General features: G+C 47.3%; 1 long non-coding RNA gene across 1 annotated transcript; it reads right to left on the minus strand.

Moving 5' to 3' along the window:
- Positions 1-6354: 6354 nt before the first annotated feature.
- Positions 6355-8724, minus strand: LOC149346306 (uncharacterized). Its single transcript, XR_016292065.1, has 2 exons — positions 8484-8724; positions 6355-6800 (listed from the first exon to the last, which is right to left on the minus strand). It is a non-coding gene; the product is annotated as an uncharacterized LOC149346306 (long non-coding RNA).
- Between the last annotated feature and the right edge of the window lie 6749 nt (positions 8725-15473).

The following is a 15473-nucleotide window of genomic DNA, read 5'->3' on the forward strand; positions in this document are numbered from 1 at the left end:
AATTGCGTTTCATGGAGTGGACAGCATCCAGTGCGACACCCCCCCCCCCCCCCCCTTCAGGATTTGATCAGGATGATTACTTTATATCCAACAGATGAATAATCGCATTGTGTTTAAAACTAACTTCCAAAGTTAATGTCAAAAATACAGCAGGGGCGTGTCATCTTTTCTGATTATCACTCAAAGTATTTTATGCTCAGCCGCTTGCAAGCCTGGTGCGAGACAGAAGACTGTTGATAACATGAAGGATGCGTTTACAAATGCGAAAATTCCTCTGCGTGCTGCTTTTTACATATTTCTTGACTTCTTAACTTCTTAACTGAAGTAACAGTAGCGAGTCTTTATTTATTTACGAAAAGCGGCGACAGAGAGTGTAACGCAGCCAACTTTATTACTGCACCTGTACAGGCGTCCACAGACCTGTCTAGAGAGCTTGAATGCTGCGCCGGGGAGTATACTGACGCCATTTACGACCAGCATAGGCCTCGAAACGAGATAGCGTCACGCACATTGGCATAGATCGTGGTTAACTTTTAATGTCCATCATCTCTATCGCGCCCGCCAGGGAGCGGCGATTGTCAAAATGAGCAACAGATGGCACTGCTTGACCACTATGGACATGTGTGTAGACGACTGAACAAGCGGTTTTGAGGGAACTGAGTTTGCCAGAGCACAGTTGCAGCGCGAAAAGGGAGACATTCGCTGCCAACGGCATGATTTGGAATACGTCTACATGCTGAGCGCCAAGGAAGCAAACATAATGTAGTGTCACAAGATATTTCTGTCTTACCCTCTCCGGCGAGAAGCGACATCAGAAGCTGTTCCTTCATCATCGCCCCAATCATCATCATCATCATAAGCCTGAGTACGTCCGAGGCGGGAACATAGGCCTTTCCAATATCTCGCCAATTAACTGTCCTGTGCCCGCCGCGGCCACCTTATGCCCGCAAACTTAGTGTCACCCGCTCATACCAATTTCTGCCGCCCCCTTCCATGTTTCCGTATCTTGGAATGCAGTCTGTTACCCTTAACCACCACCGGTATCTTGGCTTCGTATTGCATGCCCTGTCCAAGCACATTTCCCGTTTTTGATTAAAGCGTTTTTTTTTTGTTCCTTGGCCTACTGTGCTTTCTTTTCTCTGAACGCAAAACCTATCATTTTCTTTCCCACAGCTGCCTTACGCGTATTTAGCACTAACTCATCCTTGCAGTCGTAGCCAAACCCGGAAAACTCTGTGTACTAATTTTCTACTCTTTAGTTGGCTCTACTTTTCGAGATAGTAGCCTAAAAGTGTGGCTTATTTAGCGAATGACCTTGCTCCAAAGTTCACATCTGATAGTTAACCAGCGGCAAAACCGTGGTGCCACTGAGCTTCACAGAAAATTACGTTAAGGAAGAACACCAATTTCAACCTTTGTTATAATTTGTTTACATGCAAACAAGATGGTTTTTAAATGAGGTTCTTGAAATCCTTCCTCGCTTGCAGGAAGTAAAAGGGAAAGCCAACACACCGTATTATACATCAGGTGCAACGCTGTGAAAGGTTGGTTGGTTTATGGGGTTTAACGTCCCAAAGCGACTAAGGCTATGAGAGACGCCGTAGTAGAGGGCTCTGGAAATTTCGACCACCTGGGGTTCTTTAACGTGCACTGACATCGCACAGTACACGGGCCTCAAATTTCTCCTCCAAAGAAATTCAGCCGCCGCGGTCGGGATCGAACCCGCGTCTTTCGGGACAGCAGCCGAGCACCATAGCCACTGAGCCACCGCGGCGGCGGTCAACGCTGTGAAAGCTACGGAAGTAGCTGCACATGAAAAATTATGGGAAGGCACGTTACTGCGCAGTTCTTTTGAAATTTTTGTTATAAAAGGAACGTTTACTAACTGTCTCACTTCCCCACGGAAACCTCACCTGCGCTTTGAGAAAAGAGAGGAAGGTGGTACTGAAAAAAAGAGGCAGCTGATCTTCAACGTGCACTGACATCGCACTGCACACAGAAGCCTTTTGCGCTTCCCCTCTGTTGAAACGCAGCCGCCGCGGCCGGTGACCAAACGTACTAATGCACGAGAAAGCAACAGGGTGTAGTCTGCAATAAGACCGAATTTAATCAAGGTCATAACTAATATTTCATCGAATAAGCAGCCGCGATGGCTCAGTGGTTATAGCAGTAGGTTGATTACCCGAAAGACGCGGCGTAGGTCGCTGCCGCGACGGACGATGATGGAGTAGTGATGCAAAACTATCGGAAAATTGACTCTTGATAGTGCGATAGTTGTTTTTGAAACTATCGATAGTGTAAAAAAGCTATCGATAGTGCTACCATCGACAGACTATCGATAGTATAAATCGATAGTCTACTGTCGATAGTATTACTCGCGACAGTACCGCTATCGATAGTCTTGCTATTGATAGCGGTACTATCGCTAGTAACACTATCGATAGTAACAATATTAATATTATGCATTTGTTGGCCGGCGATACAATTAAAACTCTTGCGATACCTGATTGGTTTCACGGTCTCATGAGAATGAACGTTCCTAAGAGACTCAATCTATGAAGAATGCCGTAGTGGAGGTCTGCGGGTAAATTTCGACCAGCTGTGGTTCTTTAACACGCACAGGGGCAGTTCGGAAAAATACCTGGAACTGCATCCGATGAAAGAACAAACAGCACACGTTTCGCTGGCTTACACGACACCATCGTGCACAGCAGACGTCGTCTTGCAGAAGTAACCCCTCCAGAAATGCTTTTCCCACACATGCATCGCAACTAGGGCATTCGCACGATAACATTTTATCCAGCAACTTTACGTAGGGAACGTCTGCAGAGGTCGGTGGCGCGTAGGTCGCGAAAACCGGCAATATGCAGCTGATTATTGAGCAACTGGTGCATGAATCTAAGACGTGCTAGTTTGGCTCTCTTCTGCAAGGTAAGCATACCAGCGTTATGGAATAGGTCAGTTGGTGAGTCAGTTTGGCTATATTTATTAAAAATGAATCCGATTGCTTTCTTTTGTACTTGTTCTAGTTTACTTACATGTTCTTTAGTAGAGGGAAACCAGACAATATTAGAGTATTCAAGAATTGGCCTTACAAGGGTATCATAGGCTAATAGTTTTGTGTCTGATGGTGCTTGTTTGAGGCGCCTTCTCAGGAAGAAGAGTCTTTTTAGAGATTTGGATGTAATGTGAGTTATATGGGTGCTCCATCTAAGGTCATGGGATATGATTACACCGAGGTATTTGTGTTCCACGACTTGGGGGAGTAGGATATTATTAATGACATACTGAGATGCTGATTTTTGTATTTTCCTGGTTATTGATAACGCGGCGGATTTTTTTACGTTTAGGTTAATTGGCCTATCGTTACACCATTTATTTACTGCTTCAAGGTCGTCGTTCAGAGCTACATTTTCTGCGGCTGAACTGATCTCGCGGTATATAATGCATTCGTCGGCAAAGAGCCTCATGTTAGAACAAATATTTGATGGTAAGTCATTAATAAAGATGAGGAACAAGACAGCGGCTAATACGCAACCTTGTGGCACTCCGATTGTTACAGGCGCTAAGTTCGAGTTTTCCAGGCTAAGTGAGACGTATTGTGATCTGTTTGTTAGATAGTCTTTGATCCAAGTAACTATGGGGCTATTACCTAATGCAGATTCCAGCTTCATTATTAGTTTACAATGGGATACGCGGTCAAATACTTTCGAAAAATCTAATAGTAATAGGTCTACTTGTCTTTGATTATCGATACTGGAGGATAAATCATGCACTAATTCAATTAGCTGCGTAGTTGTGGACAACCCCCTTCGAAATCCGTGCTGCAATGGTGATAAGATGTGTTCCCGTTCCAGGTCTGTCGTTATATGTTTTAGGATGATGTGTTCCAGGAGTTTACAAGTCGTGGAAGTGAGCGAGATGGGCCTGTAGTTTGCGACATCATCCTTGTTTCCGGATTTGGGTATCGGTATGATTTTTGCGATTTTCCACTCATTCGGAAGAGCACACGATAACAATGATTTGTTAAAGATTATGCATAGATATTTGGCTGTCCATTCGGCATATCTCTTAAGAAATGAGTTCGGCAGGTTGTCTGGGCCTAGTCCATTCTTTTGTCTAAAGCAAGTGATAAATTTAGTATTCCTGACTCGGTCACAGTGAGTGGTTCTAGCTGCTTTTCGTTGCTGTAGTTTAGGTGTGGAGCAAAACCGTTATCTTTAGTAAAAATTGATTGAAAGTAGTTGTTTAGGGATGTGGCAGTAATATGGTGTACTTCTCTTGAGCCTTCAGGTTCACTCTTTTTAGGGTTTATATAATCCCAGAATTTCCGGGGCGCGCGTTCCAAAAGCTTAGGAAGGGTTTTTGCGAAGTAGTTAGTTCTGGTAACTTTGATTTTTGATTGCATTGTTTGGATGGCTATTGTAAGTTGATTTTTGGCTTGTGGATTTGACTTCAATTGCTTTCGCAGACTTTTCACCTTCCTCTTGGCGTGAATGATGTCCCGCGTAATCCATGGATTTTATTTATTTGTTTTCTTTGTTTTAGTTGGAACAAAACATTGAATGCAGTGCAATACAATGGTTTTGAACCTAAGCCATAATATTTCAATGTCTGTTGAAGCGTTGGAAGATAAAACCTCGAAACGTGAGAACTCAAAATTTAGGTGACCTAGAGTACTGGTGTCGTCTGCGTTACAAAAATGACGGCATAAAATTTGCGTTTAAGACGAGATTACGGCATCATGGACGGGAGCATTGCATAAAACCAATTTGTGATCAGATATCCCATATAGGGGTTCAGTTAGAGCTTTGTCAGCAGGAAAATTATCCCTGAGAAATATTAAGTGAAGGTTGTTTGATGCGAGTCCCTTTGATCGTGTAGGTTGATTTACTACTTGTGATAGGTTGAAGTTGAGCATGAAATCAATGATTATTTCTGAGGAAGGAGAATTAAACTGTAACGTCTGCCAGTTGATGTCAGGGAGATTGAAATCGCTGAGTAGTATTAATCTGGACCCAAAAGCATAGCGACGCATGTAATTATATAGAGACAACATACAGTCACGATCGGCTGTAGGGCTGCGGTAAACACATCCAACGGTAATGCTACGTGAGCCAAAGATTAGTTTGCAAAATAACACATCGACGTTTTCGACATCAGGCAAGACTGTGTATGGTATTTTATTTTTTATGAGGATAGCCACTCCGCCGCCACGTGTTGTTCTAACTTTTCGTATGGCGTAATACGTAGGTGGCGTAATCTCAGCGTCCCGGACATCGCATGATAGCCACATTTCGGTTACGGCCACAAAATCAGGTTCCAGGCACAGAAGCAAGGATTCCAGTGAGTCTGTCTTGTTTATAATACTGCGGGCATTTATGTTTAGGAAGCTTATTTGAGACGGTTCGCTTGGCGACGGGTGCGCGACGCCGGTGCATCTGCCTGTTCGTTTTTTTTCCTAGGTGGCGTACTAAAGTTTGCTAAACCCGAGGTAGTTCACTAGAATCATGTAAGCAGTGGTGAAAAAATAAATTAGGGCTAGTTGGTGCTTCTGATTCACTGACAGCCACATATTACTAGCTCTAAAAACCCCACATAAGACAGCGAGTAGGAAAGCAGGACAGCTTCTGTCCTGTGTGTTTCTGCTCGCTGTCCTTTGTGTGTTGGTTAGCGCCAGTAATATGCTGCAGTCAGAGTATAAATAGTAAACTAAATTAGCATCCTTGTGGGCATTCCGCCGCGATGGCTCAGTGGTTATGGCGCTGGGCTGCTCATCATTATCATCATTTATTTACTTATTTACCCTTAAGAGGCCCAGGGGGCATTACGTAAGGGGGGGGGGGGGGGCGAACAGTAATCAAGTCACAAAGAACAAAGTTGGAACATAAATTTAGACATGTAGATACAGCTGTGAACACTTCAAAATAAAAACAAGCTAGTAAGTAGGTAAACAACAGAAATTGTTTGGGGAATAAATCAATTAACATCTGTTTAAATTTTAGGGAATTAAATTCAGTCACAACACAATCTGGAAGGACATTCCACTCGGCTATGGCAGCTGGCAAGAACGGGGAATTGAACGCATTGGTTGAACCATGAATGCGTTGAATACTACGGCAATACTGACCTGAAAGACGCGGGTTCGACACCGGCCGCGGCGGTCGAATTTCGGTGGAGGCGAAATTCCAGAGGCCCGTGTACTGTGCGATGTCAGTGCACGTTAAGTAACCCCCGGTGGTCGAAATTTCCGGAGCACTTCACTACGGCGTTCCTCATAGCCTGAGTCGCTTTGGGACTTTAAACCCCCATAAACCATAAACCAAACCTAGTGGACAGATTGTCACCGTGGAAGATGGGCAGCTATAATTCGCTACTCACAAACGGCGCTCTTCATTTCCGCTTGCAATGACCTTGCTAATCTTAACGCATTAATACTTGGGATGAAGAAGAGCGGCAATAATGAATTATTCGTTAAATATGTTCAGCTCTATAAAACACTGCAGAAACGCTTCCAGCGCCCGACGAGACGGAAACGGCAAGGCATGGTTCCGTATTTCACTTATAGCTCTGGGTATTCTGTGGACATCATATTTCGACTGGCTTCGACATTAGAGAGAAAAAAAAACATCACCGCAAGCCTGCGGTCAAATAACTTCAGTATTTCGAGCGCCATGCTGGGACGAGTGTAGCTGAGAGAGGCGTTCAGTATGCCGACGTGCGATATGTTGCGCCCCCAAAGTTCGTCCAGGCCGGCGTCGAAAGTCTGCGTCTGGTATTCCTGCTCGAGGTCCGAGTATCTGAAAAGGAAAGAGGAAACACGTAGGGCTGTCTTGTGTAAACACTGTCTGAGTAGCCTACACGAATGTGCATACACAACAATTCTGAACCAGAAGCAGTTCAATAGCGCAATTTTTTCATGTATTGTAAGATTTCAATAGAACAATCAACATATCTGCATATCTCCTGTCGGTAGGCTTGCATTTGTTTTGCAATCAACGTTTTTTCTGTCATCAAGAGCGCTCCCCTTTGTTTTTTTTTTATGGTAGTCTCAACTGCTCGATGCGAGCGATGGAAACAATATAAAAGAAATATCTTCTACATATCGGAAGAATGGATCAATATATTCAATATTTCTAATACAGTACCTTACAAGTTTTCAATATCCAAAATATGTATCCATGAATTGTAGACACGGCTATAGCTTTGTTTTTGTTATGTCCGCGCCGCTTGCTCTCTGTGTCCTGCAGCCGTTTGGGGACGTCATCCTATTTTGTTGCCGTCGCTATTATTGTCTGTCCCATCTCCGAGTACACACGCTAACACACGCTGTCGGCTTTTGTCGTTATGGGGCTAGTAAGGCTTGTGCCTTAAAAATGCGTTTTTGTTCTCTTCGAAATCGGATTGAACGGCGTGCTCATCTTTAAAAGGTCTTGTTGAGGAACCATCAGATTCTTAAAGATCTCCCTCTTTATACCTTGAGGAAGCGGGTGCTACCGAATATAGACAAAGGTGTCAAAATTGAAAGACTAGCAATATATGGTCAGATTACTGCCCGTGCGCTCATTTTAAAAACCTAAGCTTGCAGTCCCATAAGCTTGCCGTCCCGGTGAGCTCAATTGGTAGAGCGACTGCAACGGTGAAGCGGTGGTCCCGGGTTCGAACCCCGGACCAGGACGAATTTTTCTTTAACTGCGAAGTTTCCGAGAAAGCTGTATAGCTTTCCTTAGTAGCCGTATATCTACGCTTGGGTGGATGTCAGTAAGTAATTACTCCCTTAAAGACCTTGCACGAAAGACCACGCGAGCTCCCCGTGCCGCTAGAAACGGGTACCGGCATAGGTGCCGTTCTAGCCGTATATCAAAAGGCTTTGCATAAAAAAGCCTGCACTCCTAATCGTGATAATACCGGCGTCTTCAAAAGATATAAAACTCGTGAGCAAGGGAGATCTAGCTGATTAATAATTAGTGACACCCTAATTTCACAAGCATTCTGTCCGTATGTCTCCTGGGAAAGGAGATTATTTCTTCACATAACTTCTACGAACTGCAAGGTAAACGTTAAATTTTTCTGGCTGCGTTGTTTTTTCATTCCTCTCGCGTGTATATTCCTTTCTTGCTTTTAATGGCCTCCCACTTTACTGTGTAGATTCTCGCGACTAAATGAATAAAATAATAAGTTATAGCGCATTGCGTCGTCCACTTCTTTCTAGTGAGGTGGTTTTGGAGTGTTTTCCATTCTACATAGCGAGATATATCTATATAGCACTATATCTGGAAGTTCTAGGAAGGTCTCATCGGGGCTAGTTTTCTTGAGTAAATAAGAAGATGCGACAAGAGCACCTGCTCGACCTTGGGCTTCAATTGGAAAAATCCTCCACAACGATTCTGTCGTAACACAGTGAAACACAGTAAAACACTTTTCATTGGGAGCGCGCTAAGATTTGTCTAGTGCGGTGCTGAAGTATCAGGAGTGCAACTCACTCGACTGTGAAGGACATGCGGATTTGTGTCTGAGTCATGTGCGCCGTCACATTGAGGAAGAATTCCGCGTGAGAGTCTTTGTCCACGGGCAGCTTGTTTGCTTTGTCCTTGTACAGCGAGTCGTAGAAGAGCACGCTGCACACTCCGTCGAGCGGCCGGAGACCGAAGGTATGGTACAGTGTGCTGACGGTGCACAGGAACGGGCTGCCCACGGTAGACCGGCCTTCAATTGGTGAGGAAACGAAAGACCAGTGTAAAGGACAGCACAAATCTTACCTAAATAATAAAATATAGTAACCGTTATTACCGCCCGGGTAAACTAGCACGTTGAAAAAAAAATGCTGCCTATGCGTGGCAAATCCTACAGTCTTTAAGCTAACAGCCGTGCAAACTCTTTTGAAGACAGGTTGCTGGTTCAACGAAGCCAACGGGGAAACCGGGGGCGAACCAGAAGCTTCCAATGTACCTGTATTTGTCTAATTCACCCAAAGCACAAAAAGAGGCCTCCTCCCTCCCCCTCGAAGTCCACATCCATGGGAACAAACGCCAGCGGAAGTCGTGAGATTCCTACTCCTAAGCGAAGAACAACTCAGAAACAACACCCGCAAATAAGCGGGTGTGTGTTCTAATAAGACCTTTGGCATAATGAGTAACGCCACCGCTATCGCGTGCCGCGTGCGTCCACTGCGCACCCACAGATTGGTTACGATGCGGAAGGCCTGCGCACAGCTTAATGACCTGTGGCACCATCTTGTGCCATCAGGATGAACTGCGCTTGCCCAGTAGCGCCGCCGGGAGGATGGAGAAGGCTGCTGTGGTGGCGGAACATGCAGTCTGGCTCCATCGAATGGGCGTCTCTAAGGATTCGGGCAGAGGCGGAGAGCGCAATAGAGAATGAGAGAGGAAAGGACCGGCGGCCTGTTTTAGACATAGTTTTAAGCGAAGGTGCAATATTATCGCCCCTCCCCCCAACGCTATGCCAGTGCACTCGCTGCTCAGTAGCCTTGGAGCTGAGTGGCCAGCCGTGGACTGACTCTTGGTGCGAGGGCGTGGATTTCCTTTCTTCTTCGAGCCTTTGTGTAGTGCTGCCAACTTTGTTTTTTTTTCGTCTCGCATTTAAGGAAACGTATTAATGACTCAAGTCTTTCATGGTGCCTACCACAGACGGCGCCACGCACTAGCGAATAATTCTGCCCGCCTGTAGCAGATAGCGCTACGCTGACTGCGCCGTGCATGCGCCAAAGATATTGATCAAGTTGAGAGAGTGACGGAATCCCATGTGGCATGGTGGTTTCGCTTCAAACAAAAAGAAGAGGCACCGACGAGTAAAAACGACCTACTTCTGGAAATGCTTTCAGTATGAACGAGATGGCCGTGCTGGTCGCCAAAATGCCAGGCAACGTTTTTGCCATAAAGAGGAATCATTTCTGTTACCACTTAAACTGTGGACTGGGCCCCCATGAATGCTGTGCGCCGAAGCTTCAAATATCCTTTTACTGGTGGAGAGTTCCTGATTTTCTTTGAAAGAATTAAATTACGAGTTACGGCTAGGCAGCGAGATCAGCCTACTTAAATTGAGGTTGAGGCTTATCCAAGCATCCGTGGTAGTTGCGGCCAGGAAGCACAGCAGGTGCAGTCCTCAGCGCTCACAAAAAGCGGAAAGAAATGACTCGTCCACATCGTCATCATGCTGCAATCGTTCTTTGTGCGCTGAAATGCGCTCTGACAATGCTGCTTCATTCATGTAACGCACCCGGATGAGTCAAGAAATAATTTCTGAGTCAGAGTTAGCTACGCGCGTTTCAAATCAGAACGGTTCTCCTCAACCTAATAAGCCCAGGTCTTATGGCCCCAAATGCTAATTGTGCGGAGAGCAGTCGGACCTGTCTCATACGGTGAGGACGTGTCCAAACACCCCACCTGACGATCCAAATGCATTAAAACTATTGAGGGGTGGGAGGCTTTCCTGTCCAGCTCTGGAGTCGATGTCCAAAAAGCCCTGGTAGCAAGACCACGGGATGCAATGCCAGCCACTGGAGTCCCGGAATAGGAACCCCACCCGCACATTCCCCTCCCAAATCTTCAATAAATATTTCATTGGATCATTTATTCATTCTTTCAGCACTTCAGAGCTAATGTTTGTCGGAGCGGTATCATTAAACGACCGCAAACAAAGATTAAGAGCGCTGCCGAACGTGTTGCTATGTCAGCCCAAAAATTGGCGGCTGCTATCGCACATCCGCTATCTGACGCGTCCAGTAGGGAGCTGCCCAGCACAAGGAAAATAATGTGACTAGGCATAGCGGGACTTAAATCCAAGAAGGAAGGAAGGAACACTGACCACGCTGTCCAGCAAGAAGACAGTCTGGCATGGGCGCGGACAGATTCCGAGACTGCAGCTGGAATATTCTATGCCCTTTCCGCATTTCATTCCATGCGTGCACCTATCAAAAGGCGACATAGACCAATTTGGTTTTAACACGATACAGTTAACGGTCCGTCCAGAGCTCAACATGGCGTAGTTGCGGTCGTCGCCGGTGCTCGCGAAAAACCAGGCTTGGTAGTCGGAGTCATGACCTCACATGTCGAGCTGTGGTATCAACAGAAATTAAAAATGAGAAAACTGCGAGCCACGTACTTTTTTCCATCTCTCTCTCGTGATGTTGTTGCCCTGGGGTTGATGTGGAGTGGTAGAGGGCGGGTCTCGTGAGTGACCCTGGGGACGTGCTTCGCTACTGGTGAGATCTCTTTTTCATAAATTTTATTACAGCTCACTCGGCCATGAACCATACATCTGCGCACCTCCGCCGCGCATATCACATCGCACTGGTCACCCCCTTCACGTTACTAGTCCACGTGCCCATACCGTAACCTTTTCCACCTCCTTCTTTCCACGAGCCGCGTCAGACTGGAACGGCCTCTCCCACTCCGCTGCTGCTATCACCTGCCCATCACTCTTCAACGCCAACATTGAACTTCATATGTCATCGTGAAAAATGTAACAATTTTTGATTACCCCACCCCTTATGTAATACCTCGAAAGGGGCCTTTAAGGTAAATAAATGAAATGAATTGAAAAATTAGACAGGTGTGCAGGTCTTCGGATGATAAAGCACTTGGAAGGCTTCCATAAAGAAATTTTTTTATACAAATATATACACAACTGATTTCATATGCCGAAAAGATTTCGGCCTCTCCGCTTCAACAAAAAGTAAAACCTCAAACTTCCACGACACCGGACCACCACCGGCCAACACACGGCCAACCAGTCCGGCCGCCGCTCAAGTAACTCGCATCTCCAAATATAAGCTCTCGGGCCCGGGACGACCACCGGCCACACACGACCGATCTGTCCGGCTGCCACACACCCAACCTCGGTGCTCTCCTTCGCGCGCACCCATTTCGTTACATTCCTTCCAAAAACTCCTTCCTCAGACAAAAGACAATCCTCCCACCAAAATTTACTCTTTAGCCAATACACTTTCCCGCCATCGTTTAGACGAAGGATGTCACAGCAAAAAAAAACAAAAAAAACAAGAACACACTATAAAAAAACACGCCTCGCTGTAAGCCGCCGTGGCTAACTAGAAGCTATAACAACAAGAAGAAACAAACAATTTAAAACACACGCTCCACTGTTAGCCGCTCTGGCAAGCTAGCAAGAACGAAAACAAGCACAGCGCCAGTCCACCCCAGCCGTCCTGTCGTCGTCTCGTGTTTCTAACCGACTTCCGAGAAGAAACCATTCCCCACTCGCTGGGGCCGAGAAGCACGGCACTCGCACGCGACGCCGTTTTCAGTCCTTCCCCTTTTGTCTGCGCATTCCCCTGCTCCCCTTCAGCGGCACGCCTCACACTTTACCACGACACACGCTAGTTGCGGCGTGACAATGCGGATTAGAAAGTGACAACATGGCTGACAGGTCATTAGGATATGTAAGTAAGTAAACTAATTGCCCGAGAAATTGGGTTATTGGCCTGGAACTCGACCCACGCAGCCACGTTCGTGCGGCTTGGTAAATATCTCTTTTTATAGGCCGCGTGGGATTTCTATAATATGCGAACAGTGTCCGTGGCTGAGTGGGCAAAAGGGGATGCAGACCATACCCACTAACGCCATCGCGTCCCACCCTTAGAAGCGATGCTTCACTGTTGCGAAATTATTTTTAAAATTTTATGCGAAGCATATTAACGTAGGTTTCGGGCCTTCGCGCGACGCCCGGCGGTGGCCACCATTGACCTTCAAGTAGGTCACGTGACATGACGTCACGTGATGACGTCACACCGGCTGCAGATGGGGCCTCATATCGCGCCGTCGGTCGCCTCCCGGCGGTGGCCACCATTGACCTTGAAGTGAGATCACATGATACGTGATGACGTCACACCGGCTGCAGATGGGGCCTCATATAGCGCCGTCGGACGTCGCCCGGCTGAGGCCTCCACGCTGCGAGCTCGTATCCCTGACTGGACGACTTTCCGCACCTCTCTACCTATTGTAGACCCCCTCCAGTCGGGATACGACGCCTGGTCCAGATCGCTCACGTCTACACTCACACAACATGAACAGCAGATACAGCTCACAGAAACACAAACAGACGTGGACAACCACCTTCTCCACCTTTGGGAGGCCCGTCGCAGCCTCACGAAGCGATGGAGGAAACAGAAACATAACAGACGCCTAAAGAACCGCATCCTCGAACTCACACAACAGGCAGTGGAATATGCTACTCAGCTAGCCGACACTAACTGGGTGGACCGGTGCAACGCGGCTGCTCGCCAGATGTCTGGCCGCAACACGTGGCGCCTGTTCCGCGCTCTCATCGATCCAATACAAACACGCACAGAAACCCAACGCCAATTACATAGGGACTTGCACAACTTTACAGGAACGACAAAACAACTAGCGCACACGCTCAGGGATCGCTACCTGTGCACCACTAAGGACCCCCGGCAGGCGGCGTACTCGTATGCAGGCGAAGAGAACACGGAGCTGGACAAGCCGTTCCAGCTCCACGACCTCCGGGCGGCCTTGAGCAAAATGAAGCGGGGCACTGCACCCGGGCGCGACAAGGTTACGGTCAAGCTCTTGGCCAACCTTCCCGACGCAGCCTACGCCGCGCTCCTCAAATACATCAATAGCATTTGGGACGGACAGACTCCTCTCCCTCTCGATTGGAAATCGGCTCTCGTGACCTTTATTCCGAAGGCCGGCAAACCTATTGATGTGGAGAACCTTCGCCCCATCTCCCTCACGTCTTGTGTCGGCAAGCTGATGGAGACGATGGTGCGCGACAGACTCTCCGATTTTCTCGAAACACAGCACACTTTCGCGGACACCATGTTCGGTTTTCGCCCTCACAAGTCTGCACAGGATATACTTCTGCAGCTTCACCACGACATCTTAGATCCTGTCGAATGTCCCCACAACGACAAGGTGGTCCTGGCCTTGGATCTTAAAGGCGCATTCGACAACGTCAAACACGAAGTAATCCTGGACCACCTCAGTAACACCAACTGTGGCCACAAAACATTCAACTACATAAAACAATTTCTTACAGACCGTCAAGCCTACATACGCATACAAGATGCGGAACACGGGCCATACACCATCGTCGCGCGCGACGCGGCGGCGGCGCCGCCATCGCTGCACACGTAATATGCGACGTCACGCCAGGGATGAGGCGGCGCGCGCCCGCCGTCGCGTCAGTCTCTGTGCCCGCAACCGCGCCAGCGTCTTTGCGCCGGACGTGTATGCGGTCAAGATGACTCCAAACACTAAGGACATGCTTCGCATCCACTGGGCTTAACCTTGATAAGCCTCCAATTTTTATTTCATCGCTAACAGCCGCATTGTCTAACAGCCGCATTATTTCATCGCTAGCAGTCGGAAACGGAGGCGGCTATGCGCTTAGGCTTGGACGTGCAGGAGAAATGGCGCCAGGACGTGCGCTGTCCCGACGGCGAAGCTGGCTACGAAGGACAACGGCGACGCCGCGAAACGCAGAAACGGGCGCCAAAGAGCTGCCCACAATCTTAGATTGGAGGGTAAACTTAAGCTGCACCTCAAGGGCATGACGGAGACATTGTTAAGGGGTTAATGCTCATGTATGGGGCATTGGTCATTCTGTAGATCCCTGGGGAGTCGTTCTCATTAGACTCCTGGGGCAGTCAGTGGTGTAGCGAGTAAGCTATGCGCCACTCCCGTGCGATGGCAAGCGCTGCCGTCTGTGTAGCTCGTGCTAGCCAGGTTGCTCGGAAACAGCGACCTCGCGTTTTAGGAATAAAAAATTCAGGGGGCACTTTGACTGTCTAAAGTGAGTAGAGACGAAAGCGTTTTCCGCACCACTTTGACTGCCTCTGCGGCACTGGTGACGCCACCAATGCATGAAGTCACACATGATTATTGACTAATTACTAAGTAATGACAAATTACCGATTAATGACTTATAACTAATTAATGAATAAATAATAATTAACTGTCAATTAATTACGCTTTAGCTCCGCCTTTAGGAGTGGAACGCGACAGCGTGTTGTAGCGCTGTCAGGGAGTCCATGGAACCCCGCCACCCATCCGGCGCGATGCCTTGCCCTTCGAACGCGACGCTTTTTGAGGAAAGGAAATGGTGCAGTAATTCTCTGTCATCTCGGTGGACACGTGAACCGCACCGTACAGGAAGGGAGGAAGTTGGAGTGAAAGAAGAAAGAGAAAGGGGAGCCGTAATGAGGAAAATGAAAATTGTATTTGAAGAAAGGAAATTACTCAGTAACTCTCACATATCTAGGTGGGCAACCGTCATCCGTTTGAAGAGGAAGGGTGGAAGTGGGAGTATAAGAAGAAAAAGAAAGAGGGGCAGCAATGAAGAAAATCAAAACTGTTTGGTTTGGTTTGGTTTATGGGGTTTACCGTCCGAAAGCGACTAAGGCTATGAGAGACGCCGTAGTGAAGGGCTCTGGAAATTTCGACCACCTGGGGTTCTTTAACGTGCACTGA

This window comes from Amblyomma mixtum, chromosome 4 (genome assembly GCF_055824585.1).
Source record: "Amblyomma mixtum isolate Tamu chromosome 4, ASM5582458v1, whole genome shotgun sequence".
NCBI lineage: Eukaryota > Metazoa > Arthropoda > Arachnida > Ixodida > Ixodidae > Amblyomma > Amblyomma mixtum.